The sequence below is a fragment of the Passer domesticus genome, chromosome Z, assembly GCF_036417665.1.
Source record: "Passer domesticus isolate bPasDom1 chromosome Z, bPasDom1.hap1, whole genome shotgun sequence".
NCBI classification, from domain to species: Eukaryota; Metazoa; Chordata; class Aves; order Passeriformes; family Passeridae; genus Passer; species Passer domesticus.
Window position 1 is genome coordinate 15,536,945 of NC_087512.1, and position 15,471 is coordinate 15,552,415.

At 39.5% G+C, this 15,471-nt stretch overlaps 1 long non-coding RNA gene across 1 annotated transcript; it reads right to left on the reverse strand.

Annotated features, from left to right (window-relative positions):
- Positions 1–599: 599 nt before the first annotated feature.
- On the reverse strand, positions 600–3,593 carry LOC135290386 (uncharacterized). Its single transcript, XR_010353163.1, has 2 exons — positions 3,469–3,593; positions 600–1,318 (listed from the first exon to the last, which is right to left on the reverse strand). It is a non-coding gene; the product is annotated as an uncharacterized LOC135290386 (long non-coding RNA).
- Positions 3,594–15,471: the final 11,878 nt, after the last annotated feature.

Below are 15,471 nucleotides of genomic sequence, written 5' to 3' on the forward strand. Positions count from 1 at the left end.
ATCCTGCTGGCAGCACACAGGAGCCCATCTACTGCTGGCAGAGCACCTGGGTCACCTTTGTGAACTGGACTGCTTGAATGAAAAACCATGCTGTACTTGTTCTTTTATGTAACCAAGAAAACAGAACAGTTCTTGAATTTACACAAAATGAGAGAGCCCAGCAAATATGGGTGACATTATTAAGCAGGATGTGTTCCCCAACACTTTGTGTGGTCTGAAGGAAAGCTTCTCTTGCACAGTGAGATCCATACATCTGAGGCACTTTCTGTTTCTATGCTGAAATGTGAGACCTGCTGCTAATTGTGCCTCACGTTCACCCTGAATGGTTGCAGCTCTGCACACATTGCACAAGTTTGGCACACCTGTGCTATTAGCAGCAGGCATTCGTGTTTCCTAATGGAATTCTTTTGTGGTTACAAAGTAGGCTTTGTACATCTGGAAAGAAAACCCACACAACTTTGCATTGATTAATTGTATTACCAGCTTGCTTAGTCAGAACATGGTGTTTATTGATATGTGCTGGTATCAGTACAGCCACTTCCACAGACGAGTTTCAGCACTTGGTCCCATGTTGCTGGCTTATGAACATAGAATCCAGGCTCTGTCCTTGGAGGGAAATGGACTATCACATCATCTATACTTGATATTAACTCCTGTAAAGCAGCTTATTTAGCACTCATTTCATAAAGCTGCCAGAAACTGTTTCTCTCATTTAAAACAAACTTGAGGCTATTTTAAGAGTTCAGCACCTCAAGGCAGGTCTTTTCATGTTAACCTAAAGCAAGCCAATAACTATTTCATTATGCAGAAGACTCTGATCCTGGCTGACAGGTGAACAAAGCCAGATGCTAGAATTCTTGGGAAATGCAGCTTAGACATATACTGTAAAAACAAGGAGGTTGCTTAGTAGCTGGACTTGACAGGAGAACTCAAATGCTGAAAAATGCTCCAATGCATCCTACTCTTTTAACATGGTAATGCACACAGTTAAAGCACAATTCTGAGATGGATTAAAAAAAAGATAAAGGGATTCTAAGCTATAACCATATAACCATAAATAATAATACATAGATCTAAAAAGCATATATAAAGAATAAATATAATTGAAGTTATGTGGTGAAGCTTTTCCTGTTTTGCTATGAGGACTGCTGTTAATATGGATGTTTTCAAAGCTGGAAGGCTGACTGGAGATGGATAAATGCGTATTTCCTATAGGATTTTAGGAGAGGGTTTTGTCCATCAAATCATGATCAGTTTGCAAGCTGTCTCCACACAACATCCTTGGTTCTTGGGGTACAGAGCATCAAAGAAATGCAGGCTGAAAATTGGCAAAACAAAGTATAATATTGATGTGGTCAAAAAAATATCTACTGCCTTACCAGAAGGGGAAATTTCTGCTATTCCTAGCGAAACAAACATCACAATGTCTTGCATATTAAGATGCAGAAAGAAGCTGTCATATCAACATAAATCTGGTTTGTTTCAATAAAGAAATGCATTTTGATAAGAGGGAACCCATCTCCCACACTGCACAGACCAGACTAATATTACTGGAATACCTTCAGTAGGATGAGTGCAGATAACTCCTTTGGGAAATGTCAGACAGTCTTATTTAGTTGTTATTCCTAAGCTGTAGCATCAAACATTTGATTTGGATGCTATTACTGTGTATGAATTACTGAATTTCTCCTTTCATGTCTTCAAGATGAAATACATGTAGGAGCTTCCAGAAGAGAACTTTTGTTTTCTCAAACTGAAATTTAATCTAACCATCTTTGGAATAAGCTCCATTGTCCAGCCTGCTGCATACTTCATGCAGTGCTGCCTCCTCCACTGCATGTGTGGCACCCTGTAAATCCCTGGCACTGAGATGCAATCATGGAAGATTACAAGGATTTTTGAAGTAAAATTGCAAAAACTTATTTTGAATTATATTATGGGAAATGGGGGTAGAGCGGTAGAGTTTGTGGAGCAGGAAATCGCCATCACACTCTACAGAATACCTTGATTTTTGTTTTCTGGCCTTGCCTGGCTGGGCCTGTAGCTAGGTGTGATTTTGGACAACAGATGGGTTTCCTGGCCTCTGTCAACAGCTGCCAATTCACACTCACGAGCAAAGGCAACTTCTGTAAGTACTAGCCCAGATCTTGCTTGTATGTCTACTGACATAAATGAAATAAATGGATGCATAATGGTGAGCCTAAGAAGCGTAAGCCTAGGTAGGGTTAAGCCCAAATCTGGTTCAGCTCAGGTAGGGCATGCCTGTAACCCATGCCTGAAATTCTGCTCATTTTTATTGTGGGTTCTGCCATTTGAGTATTGTAGTCAAGTATGGAGCATGTCTGTTTGAGGACAGTTGGGTGGCAAAGGTATTTCCCCTGTGTCAGGTGGTTCAGTGTAAAAGAACACATTCTGAGAGCACCTTTACTTTGACCTGTGCATGTAGCTGTCAGTTCTGTTGCACAAGACCTTGCTGACTGGCCATATCATATATCTAGACCAAAAGCACTTGCAGAGCATTCCCATGCCAGCAAGTGCAGTGGCCATTTTTACAGGATAAAATTCAAAGGCAGATTTTGTCCACGTGTTATCTAAATCTTCAAGGAATTCCACAATTCCTACTCCTACTGTAGCCAGAAGAGCCTGAGAAATGCTCCAAAATCTGAGTTACCTTCTCTGTGAACACAGTCTATTTTACAGTAAAAAATTACAAAGGAAAAGTAAGATTCAAGCACAGCACTTCCTAGATGGTTTTGAAAACTCTTAAAGTTGTTTAATTTTTTTTTTTTAAATTTTAAGTTTAAAGTTAAGTTAAATTTTAAAGTGCTATTAGACCTCCTGAATCCTTGAGACATACTGCACTGAACACAGAGCAAATTTGCATGCAAAACTGCTTTTCTGCTGGGAGAAATCTGTTACTTGAAGTTTGTCATAAAAAGTGTTTTGAAACTTGTGCCACCCAGGGCAACTTCACTTTAAAGGAAAAAGACAAGTGACTTTCTAAACACATTTCCTCTGGGAAGTTTGTAAAGGAGGAATTTACACCTGAACTTGTGAGATCCCTTTGAAAAAAATACTGACATTTTACTAGATGTTCCCTCAGGAAATCACTGCTTTAACTGTCTTACACCTTAGCATCTAAAATCTTCTTGATAATGTTTCTTGTGACAAATAGCTCACATGGCTTTTCCCTGCTCAAGCTACTTCACAAAATTACAGTGTGCTCACACCTGTTGTGGAAACATCAGGTTTGCAGAGGAAATTCTCAGGTGAAGCCCTAACTCCACTGAAAATGCCAATTGCTCTGTGCAAGTTTGACTTTTTGAAGAAAAGCAGCACAGACTTTTAAGCTATCACCTCTGGTCCTGTGCAGAGCTCAAGCAGACACAGTTCCAGGTAGGCACACTTCAGGTTTTTTATCTTAAAGAGATTAAAGTATAGAAATAGATAAAGTACAATTTTACTTACTCTCAGACGTTTGACTAACCGTGACTGCTAGGACAACCAGAACGGTGACAAATTTCACATCCATTCCTCCTGGGAGCTGCGGGAGCAGAGCCACAGAGCAGGTGGTGAGCTGCAGGACTAACACCTGACCCTACCTGCTGGCTGCTGGGGATGAATGTGCCTTAAAGCCCCACCCTGAGCAGAGATTGGCACCAGTTCTGTCCTGTGTGGCACTATGGACTTCAGCAGGATTCCTCCTCTCACCTGAAGACGTGTGGTTCAGTTTTTTGCCATATGGGAAGACAGGCTGTATTCCACACAGTTCCCCAAGAAGGTGCTGCCTTACAGCCAGATCCTCACAGCCCTCCTCACTGGTGAGGCTCTTCAGCAACAGACTTGCCAAGGGTGGGAGTACTTCAGACACAAGTACTTGCAGGATTGAGGATTAAGAAAAAAACCCCTCTGCCATTAGATGTCACCTGCATGGAAGCTACACGTGCAAGGCTGTGGGCCAAACCTGCTGTAGGACAAAAAATGCAACCTCAAGGAGACCCCAGCCTTGCCCTAGCTTTGTGTTTCATCTGTAAGGCCCATGTTATTCCTGGCACACTTGGTGTTCAGCACTGTTTCGAAGCTTCCAAACCCCTAAAAAGATTACTGTGTGGTTTCAGTCTGAACTGGGCACAGTGGCTGTAAGAGTAGCAAGCAGCTGCTGAACTCCACCACAGCCAGTGCAGTGCCTGCTTTGACCTTTCCCAGGGCTGAAATAGAAAATCAGTCTGGGAATTTCCTACACTATTCAACCAAGCTCATCTTTGCTCTGGCTCATTACATCATTCTTACTATTCCTAAATTTCCAGACCACAAGGTAGAAGAAATTGCTAACTTCAGGAAATTTAGTCTATACTTGCACTATCCTAAAACTGGTTTTGCAATTTCTTCTAATAATAAATTAATAAAGTGCAATCAACCATTCTGGCTATCAGTTATTTACTTCATAGCTGTTTCTGCTATTCACTGTTATCTACCAGGATAAGAGACCAGGGCAAATCCAGACTAATACACTTTGAAATAAAATCTACTGTTAAAATTTAAGAGAGTAGAAGATAATCATGTGTGTTGTTTAAAGTATGATTTTGAAGAAGTCATTTATGTTGAAATCAGCAAGTTGATTCATTGTCACCATTTAGTTTATAAAAGCTACATTATCCTCACCAAAGCTAAGACAGATCATAGCAGCTTTATTAACCTGAACCTATATAAGGACAAGAATATTAGCAGCATTATGGTTCTTCAAAGTAGCATGAGGAGGAAAAAACTAGATTAAAGGAAATACAGTGAGACAGGTGCTACTGGAGCGGCATGTTAAAGAAACAGCTTCAGTCAGTATCAGATTTTGTATTCCAGTGTCTGGTTGATGCTGCAAATTAGGATGCTTTCTTCCTTGCAGATAATTAATTAGTTTGTCCTGGCATATGCTTCATGTGGGATGATATAGTTTTAAAGACCTGATACAGATTACAAGGGTCTTTCCACAGGGAGAGTATGGAGTACAGGGAGCTGTAGCAGTGATGGGGATGGAGGAAGAACCAAAGAATTTTGTGTTTCTTGAGACCTGTTCCTGTATGACAAATTCTAAGCGCTCTCCAGATGTAACTCAGACATGCACACCTCATGTGCTCGCAGAACACAGAGTAAATACAGGTATCTGGGTATTATTTTCTCTGCTGCTGGCAATAAACAACAGCACACTGAATAAAACTTATTTCTTTCAGCTTGAGCTCAAGTTTTATATCTTATATTCCTCTGTCTTATGTTCATGGTATCATTTATAGGTTCAGAATTCAGTAAATTGCCATTTACTTCAACATTGAAAGTGCAGCAAGGAAATTAGGATTGTGACAGACCCGGAACATGCTTCCCACTTTATGGAGGCTATATAATGTGTCAACAATTTAAAATGCTAAATCTATTGGAATCTTCTTCCTACTTTATGGAGGCTATATAATGTGTCGGCAATTTAAAATGCTAAATCTATTGAAACAGGACAAAATGTAAACTGGGGAAACAACACTGATTTATGAGACTGAGAAATTAAAAATAAAAACAAAGAGAACAACAGTAAATATTGTGCTATGGCTCCACATGAATGTGCAGGCAGCCATCCAATTTACAAAGGAAGAAGGAGTTAGCCAGAAATTCTTTTCCAAGAATTGGGCTGACAAGAGTTGACAGTGGCATTAGTTACAAGTATAGCTGGAAGGAGGCAAAGAGTTTTATTGGCATATTGACTTGGATTGCATTCAAAGCTCAAATCAAAGCACTAACCTGCAGGCAGAAATTGTTGCAAATGAGAAACTAGTCATTCTTCTACCCTGAGAAACAAAGTAAATGCTTTTTAAAATCCTTTTTGATGTTCTACCTTTTATTTGTTAAATGGCTAGCAAGGCTAAAACTGATGGATCTTTTAATCTGAGCCTTCAGTTTTTGAGCAGAGGTTAATGATTGTAACTTCTTCTGCTTCAGTGTGCATTGTAACATAATCCCCTCAGTTATGTATACCTTTCTGCAGTTACTCAAGCCAAGGCAAAAGTAAATGCTCCTTCCTTTACCCATTCCTTGCAGTTAAACAATGTTCTTTTGCCACAGGAGTGCTGCTCACTGAGAAGACTAAGTCCAGTTTGCTAAATCAGGATAATTAATGTTAAAACAACTTTGGATCTTTACTGTTTCCAGCAAGACTTAATTTGATGAAGGCTTCTAACACGTTGATAGATGCAATAGGCCTATCACAGTACTTATTATGCTGTAAACGATCCTAATAACCAAGTCACAGTAATAAATACATTTTCTAATTTGACTTAAATAATGAAAGGACAGATTTCACAATGAAATATCCTTTGGACTTCCTAGCAATGTCTCAACTGTTTATGTGCATATCAAAATCCGAAACTGTAGCCTCCTCAGATATCCCCTATTCTAGACTGCATTGGCTGGCCCTGTGCCTATCATAAACCTCTGACTTTAAAATGGTTTGCATAACTCTCGTTCGGCCTTCTCTATACCAGATATTTTATCTGCGGGTACTTCATTTTGGGGAAAAAAAGAGGAGCCCCAAAGAAATCTTTGGGCTGTGAAAATTATTAGTGCTTAATATGCAAGCCAGATTCAGTCCTCTGCCCAAGAGGGAGGGTATGGATACACACACATGTCAGGATAGCTCCCCACCAGCCAGCTAGGGCCTTGGTGGGATCTGTCTTACACTCAGCACTACATCTTGTGGGTGCATAGAACAGGGAAGAAACTTGAGGAGGGACTGGAGCACCCATTCCCCTTGCCCCAGATGAATGTTCCCACAGGTGATGTTCACATGCTCCTGCTGCACTCCGCCTCCCCAGGACTCTCTGGTGAGAGAGGTGCAGCATTTGCAGGAATTGCTGAAAGTCTTGTCTCTGTCTGTGCTGCTGCCTGGCACTCAGGGCATGGACTTCTCATTCCCTGACTACTAAATTTTGTCAGAATAGGATGAAAGTTGAGTTCTTGGGAAGAAGCTGCAGGTTTTTGTCCTGAAATGACATTTTGGGCTTTACAGACCAAGAAGGCAAAGGTCCCAACTCTGGCTGCAGTGCTAAAATTTCAGAGAAATACCTTTTATTTCCCATTGTCCATTTCAGTAAACTTTAATATAGGTATTTTGAATTCCATCTGGAGCCGCTGACACACAAAGTCACGTACAGACAGACAGACACATATACACCCCCAGGCATTTTACCTGAAGGTGGCTGTATGGACTTCAGCTCTTGCTGTGACGGCAATTATCAACACCAATGGAAACAGCACAGAGGAATGCCCTACCACTAGGACACAGCAAAAGGGATTGTTCCTCACAGGGCAGTGCTTTGGAGGCCAGACCACAGGAGGAGGAGAGAATGCTGTGGCACAGGTGCTAACAGAGAAGAGAAGATGACTGGCATTCAAAAGAGAAATTAAAATCTCTCTGAAGTGGGAACTGGGAGAAAACTGAGGCTGGCACAAGTTCTGTGATTCTGCTCCTCTCTGAAAGAATGAAACAGACTGAAGAGAAGGTGGCCATGCAAATATTGCAGACTAGAGAGGCCAACACCCAGAAAATAACTGCTGAAGAAGCGAGGAGAACAATTTGATAGAATGCTCCATTAGCATCATGTTGCAGATGTTGACTGGGAAGCCAGCCCTGAGCAGAGCCCCAGGATTCACCTCAGAAACTTACTTCAAGACTGCCAAAGAGTACATTATTGCTGGTAAACTGAAAATCTTGGCTTCTAATAGCATGTTCCCAGCACCTGAGATAGCCAAATTATAACCCTTTTCATACATCCAGTATGATATTTAAGGCTGACACCTTATTATGCAACATGAGAAGAAGGACCTAATTTATTGAAGCAATGAGCAAAAGAACAAACTGAAGACCCTTCCCTTTTCAACCTCTGCTTTTTTAAAAAATAATAATAATTTAGAGGATTACAAGGTGAGTGCTGAAAAGAAAGTATGCCAGATGTTTTCCATGGCTGATTAGCTCAGGAGAAAACCTGATGCTAAGATGCACAAGCAGGAAATAAGGACATTAGGAATTATATTTTTGAACAGAACAAAGACCAGTAATTTTGCATGCTTCCTTATTATTTTAAAAATCAATGCATCTTCCTGAATACATAGCTGAGTTTTTCTTAAACCAGATAAAAATAAAAGACATTTACATGAGTGTCCATACAGCCTCTTTCCAACTCTACCTCCCAGGAGACTTTGCCTTCTGTCATGAGGAAGTTGAGTGCCAAAGGCCAGGTACCCTTACGTTTTGGATTTTTTTTTTAATCTTCGGCCATAACTGACTTTTTGAATGAGGAAGTGAGTCTGTGATTTTGATTCCAAAAGGCAAAAACCAAAATGGGGGAGAGACAGAAGGTCTGCTCACAAACATGTGAAAGCTCATGTCCTACAGAGGCAGTATCTGACCACATAGGTTAGTTAGTAGTCTGGATCAGCAGGATGTTCTGTTACTAACCTGCTTCTCCTGCGTCCTAAAAAACTTGAAGTTGTCTTTCTGGACAAGATGTATCCTGAGCATCTGTTCTGATCTCCCTATCTTTTAAAACCCAACATTGTATGCATAGGATGATAACAAAAAGTGACAAATATTCAATGGAAATGCATTAAGTCAAGTTTTTTTAAAGGGGTTGCTGCTGTTTTCTACCAACATAAATACACGGAGAAAGGTCCTGGTGTTCCAGTTTGTCTGAAGGCGTTACGCTCAGAGAGGCTGACGCAGGACGAGTGCAAACAGAGCTGCAGACAAGGTTATACCAACACATTGTGAGCACATTGCAGCAGCACGTGGGGACAGCAGCCTTGCACCACTTTCACAGCGAACAAATGTCATTCTAACTCTTTTCTGACCCAAATTCACTCACTCTGAGAGTAGCCTGTGAAGTCACTACCAACCCTGAACTATGATCTCTTGCAGCCCTTGTTTACACCAGGAGATTAAATTTTGTTTTATAAACCATCACGTCCCCATGTTACATGTTTGTTATTTAGCTAGCACTGAGGCTTTTGTACAGCTTCACATGACCTCATGTCTGCCAGGTAAGAGGCAGTTGTGCCCTCACATGCCTGAGGCCTCTGAGGCTATGCTGCATTGTCAGTTTTGCACAGCATCCTTGGCCCTTCTTTAGAATTGAATGCACAGTTTCTTTAAGACCATTGAAGGCCAAGACTTCCTTCATGCTTTCTATAGCCCAGGCTAAGAAATGTGAGGGTGACTTTAATGAAGGACCTTTCCTTCCTGAGCAGGCCTTGTGGCCCACTGCAAAAGAGTGTTTTCACTCTGTGTCTTTGCATAAATTTCCGATCAATGCCCATTCTGTCTCTGGGACTGTCAGGTAGCTTGGCACAAGTGGGGAAACTCACCATGAAAGGAGCAGTTGTCCAAAACAGCTTCTTCCCCGTGCCATTTTGATTTTTTTGGTTGACTTTTTCCCACAGAATGGAACAAAATAACTTCAGTGTACAATTTCATCATGTATTATGATGAAACACAGTAGACAGGACTGCAGTTGGGTTAACTTCTACTGTCTCATTTAGAAAAAATTGGATTTGCCGTGCTTTCAAAAGAGGTCAGACTCTACCAACAACAGGACACAGAGAGAGTACATTTTTGAACAATAAAATAATGCATGAATTAGATATAGATCCTCTCCATCATTCTCCATGAGCTCATTGTCTCAGGAAAACATACTTAAGAAATTTTTTTAAAATGTGAATTTAAAGAAAAAGCACAAAAACCATGGGAGTATTCCTGGCCACTCTCTTTTTGGAATGCCAGAAACATGAATTTCACAAGTCCCTGGGATATGGGAAATGCCAAGAATTTGAGAAAAGAACTACTCACTTGCATTCATTAATTTAATCTACATTTTTAAAGTCTGTTACTTGAATTTAAACAAGATTACAATCCCTTCCTCTATTTTAACATTTTTACACTTAAATGTTACCTACATGATATAAACCAAACTATTTATATTGTAAAACCACCTGAGCACAGACTGTCCTACTGTTAAACAACATCTAACACAATGAGTGATTGAAACCTCCCTGCACTAACCTGGACAAATAAATTATTAATAAGGGTGCTATTAATAATATGTACTAACATGTTGCACGATTCTTGCTCATTAATACCTGAAGGGCTTTGGTTGCTGAATTTAGTCTGCTTTTCTTTTGAATTCCACTTAATGAAATGTGGTCACCAAATATTCCTCACTTATAGTAAAGGTTACATCATGAAACTGCCAGACAGAGGCTGCACAGATGTAACAGAATTAATTTGATTTGTAAAGATACACAGGTAAAAAACAGCACTTTAAATGCCTTTTAGGTCATGTTAGCCACCTGAAGTTGGGCAAGTAAATTTTTTGTTAAATTTCATTTACACTCTACTATCACTGACTGTATGTTTCCAGCTAAGGATGGACCACCCTGAACCCTTCACTTCTTCCGCGATCCAGTCTTTGGGTTGTAACAGAAATCAAACAGGAATAAGAGACAAATCTTTCAAGTAAATGCTGACTCTCCTGCCATGGGGTGGTTCTGCACCCTCCAGAAGGAGGACACACACTGTCTTCCTGTAATCTCTTTCAATGCCTGGTTTTTTTCAAATTATCCAGTGGTTTCCAGTCCATCAAATACTTGGATGGAAAGAGTCCTGCACATTTATACTTATTGAGTAACTTGGGGCATGGAGTTGATTTACTTTGGCAAGTGAATTTGATATCTTAGTTCCTCATCACTATTCCAGATCCCATTTCCTGGCACTGGAAAGTTGTTTGCAAAACCTGCTCTGTTTTTGTAGTTTTAAAACCCAAACTATTTCATCACTTTAGGTCAGCTAGCAGGAAGTGACTGGTACATACCATTTAACCATGAAACTCCAAGCTAGTCCTTACAGAGTTTGAAACAAGCTCCTCTCTAGATCAGTCTTTTTCTTGAAGAACTGCATTTCATCATAACATTCTCCATTCAGCCTCTCTTCTTTAGCTTCAAAGAATTTATCTTTGAACACACTTATTGGCTCAGCTACCCCATTTGTTCATATTAGACAATAAGCTTTTTTTCCTCCTGTAAACTAATTAGGGACATAGTGAGATTGTGTAATTCTTACAAAGTACATTGGAGACAAATTTGAAATACTACCACCAGGAGATGGAGATGGAGCACAGAAAGGACTAGCCATGGACGGGAGGAAAGAAAACAAGTGGCAGTGAAGTTTTATTTCTATAAAATATGAAGGAATAAAATATTCAATAGCATTGAAATGTATTTTCTGTACGCCCCATAACACATCTGCTCAACTGTTTTGACTTTAAACCCTAGTGAAAAGCCTTCAGAACACTGGTAAACCAGATTTTCTTCTCTATTTAACTCTACAAGTTCTTTCCTTCTGTGTGAAGCAGCTAAAGGCTGGCAAGTATGGCTAGCTTTGGGATAGAAAGGAAGCAGAAACAGCAAACACGCTTTGCAAACATGGCAGGATGTGAGTGTTTTCAAACAACATATCCAATGCAAAGTATTCGGTTGCCTCTTTTTTTTTTTTTTTTTTTTTTACAAACTTGGAAAATTTTAGTAGAAGCTATTCTCATTACACTGAGAACATCAGTGTTTATTACCTCTGCAGATGTAATTATGTCAGTATGGAATCTCAGCTGAAATGCAAAGCTTCAGTCTCCAGCAGTAAAGTAATTCCTGCCAGGTTCCCTGAAATATCACCAGAGCCAGGGAAATCACTTGTTCTCTACCTTCAATCAATAGCAATCCTTTTGAGAGGCGCTTCCCCGACCCCCTCTTGGTATCACCTGCCATCAGCTGAGGAACAGAGCATTCTGCTACCATCAGGCAACTCACCTTCGCCTGTGCATTTGAAACCTTTCCCCTTCCCAATAAGCTTGGTGTGCGTGCACCCTGAGTAGCAAAGAGGACAAGCCCACTCAAAGGCCAGTCCTCCTGCAAGGCAGGGAGGTGGAACAACTGGGTGAGGAAAAAAGCTAGAGCAAAGCAATTCTGTCTTCAATGCTTTGTTTCCCAACAGACTTCTTCACACTATCAGTTACTTTCTTGCAGAGGAGATTCACCTAGAGTGTGTTATGTGAGCAATTTGGACACTTCTGATTAAGTATTCAGTGCATGCCTAGTCCAAGGCATTTTCCATGTTTTGTTGAATACCTTTCATAACTGTGACAGGTGAATGCTTGTGAATATGTGCCAAAGGCAAAAAGAGCTGTCCTCAACACTTTCAAAGCTTTCTATCCACTAAAAAGAGGGGAAATGCTCACACTTGGTGACTAAGAAAACACATCCTTTTCTGCAAAGCTAATCCAGGCAACAGAGAACTACGGAAATGTGCCAACATTCCTCACTTTGAAACAGACAGCAGGAATACACTAACTTGTAAATCAAGTCCCCGCCAAACTGGTTTTCTTATCTGAAATGAGTTTTCAAGAAATTTGATCATTTAACAAGGTTTTCAGTGGCTGAAATTCATTGGGGGAAAAACCCTTTTTTTTTGAAACTCATGATTTTCTTTGTAACAGAAGCAGGTTTTAACACTCACAGAAACCACTGAAGCGTGGAGCCCCACAGAGCACATACTCGTGCCATGGTTTCCCTTAACTAACACTGCAGCACTCGTTCTTCGCACTGAGTCTGCAGATGGCAGCAGCAAATCCAGCCCACACCTCCCTGGTAGTGCTGCAGAGCAGTAGCAGGGGTTTCTAACTGCAATACATGTATATCATGACAGCACCAGGCCATCAGCTTTTCTATATTACCACAGAGCTAGACTACCTAATACAAGCTCTACTTAAGGAACCTTAAACAGAGCCTCTTCTGTGTCAAGTTTCAAGGGAGAAAAAGGTGCAAACTTTTAACAGATTTCATGTTCCTAGTCTACGTCCCCATACACTGAATCTAGAACAAATAGTAACCTGAAACAAAGATTTGACACTGAAAATTTCAGCCATGATAAATATTCTCACTGAAATTGTGAAATCTTTCAAAGAGACACTCCTCTGTTTGGAAAGATGTTCACAAAATTGTCTAAATTTACAATAAATAAATCTTCATCTGCATTTCAAAAGTTAAAATTAATTTTAAAAAGCTGGTCATCCCTTTACTGAAATATGCCAGTCTAGAAGCAACTATAGCATCAGTGCCTCTTGAGAAGTGCCTCTAGCTGTTTAACTTTTTTATGTTTACATTATTATGTTACGCGTCAAAGAACCCCTGGATAAAATAGTCCTTGAAGAGATAGTTTACTTCTCCAGCAAGGGGAAATCACAAGAAGGACAGGAAGACAAGCCCAATCTACAATCCCAATTATATTAGTGTACCATCTAGTTAGAACAATCTGTGATGACTGGAATGCAATTCAGCACACCAGAAGCATACATCTCTTTGAGGAAAATATAAATCACATGTTAAGCACCACTGAATAGACTGAGCAGTCACACACTGAATAGAAAGGGTCTCTATGATTGTTTACTATGTACATCACTTACATTTGCTACACCCAGCTGAGCAGTCTGGTACACTGAGGCAGTAGGATTGTGCTTATCATCCAACCTGAGTTAAATCAAGCACCAGGAGAACACATTAAACACTAACAGTGTCTCTGTAGCCATATAAAATTACTTGAAAAACCATTTGGTCTACATTTATATAGATATTTAAATGCAGGATGCATGATGCTAAAGCATGAGGAACTATTTTTCACCATGAGGAAAAATTAAAAATAAATCATGTGCACACATTTTTGAAGTTCTGAGTGCCTCTGCTTTGCTTATTCATGTTGTACAAGGCACACAAAACACTCACACAAAAGATGCTGGCAAAGCACTCGAACTTTCACCTTAACAAAATATATCAAATAGAACGGAAGATCTATCTCCACATGAACTAATGAAACAAAAATTACTTGAGTTAAAAGGTTAATGCTAGCTACAGCATTTTGTACCAAACCTCCCCATGCCACAACCATGTTTCCACTATAAGACCAGGAAATAACTGAGTGTTTGTATCTACATATTGTATACAGCTACATTAACACAATGACACAATGATTTTTTTGGAAATACATTCATAAAGCCTTGCTACTCGTATCTTACTTGGCCCACAAAAAGCTGAAATTTTTAGAGCAGTCACCACAAACTTTGCTTCTAAATTTCTGGCACTGATACATAAAAAGGAGGTGGTTTTGATTATCAGCAATTTGAATGGAAATGTGAAACTAGAAGCATTGTATCTTCTAAATTCCTTATGTCAATATTATGTCCACTACCTTTCATTTAATTTCTTTTGCAGTGTTACTGTACTGAGCTTCTTTGGCTCATTTGTAAAAACTGATGTGAATGACTGGACAGCAGTTCAAGGAAATTACCCCACACCACACAGGGAGTCCTTGCTCAATTTAATTTTTTAAAGGGAAAAATGAAATCAAAGTAATACTAAATTCCCTTGGAAACATAAGGAAAGCTCCTGGGATATTACTAACATTTCTAGGCCAAAGGAGTTGTTTCTGTGGTGGATATAGCAACAACAACTTGGCCGACTATCCCTGCAAAAGTTTTATTACACAAATCCAATTTAATGAAGATTGTTCACTCATATTTACTAAGACAAATGTTTTCAGTCTATTAGTTTTGATTAAACAAATCAGTTTTCAAGAACTGCCTAGAAACCTACTGAATTCTCCCATCAAAAGGACAGTATCATCTCTCTTCTTGTTTTCAATATGTGAAGATTTCCTAATCTTCTTCTAAGTTGTAGCATGCCTGGTTTTCCCCAGTCAGTGAGACAAACACTTCTCCTCACTCCAGGAAAAACCAATACAAAATTAGCTGAACAGATGCAAAATTATTGTATGAACACAGGAGGAAAGATGTGTATGTATCAGTGTGCGATACATATACACATATATATACATATACATAAACATATATATATATATATATTACACATACACATATGTATGTATATATAAAAAATACAAGTACCATTTAACTTTAATTAATAGGAAAAAGTTTTAACTAACAGGTTTAAGTAACAGGAAACAGTCCTACAACGCAGCATTCACATACACAATTTGAAAATATAAATTCAAAAATTCAATGCAGAGGGTGTAAAATTTGGGAAATTTCAAGAAAGAACCTAAGGCACCAGCTTATAATTTTGAGGAAAAGCATTAGTACTGTTTTTTTTTTGTGATGAACACAAAGGGTACTTCAACTTGACAGCTGCTCCTTTTCTTCAATGCAAGGTCCACCTGTAGCAGGGAAACAAAACCTAGTTTGTGGGCTCAAAATTACCAGCTGATCAAAGCTCACATGTAACACTGAGAATACAAAATTTCTTCTGTCTTGAATAGATTTGCATAATTGACAGAATTTAGATTGGCTCAGTTACACAAACAGACATGTAGTCTTCTGATGCATTTCA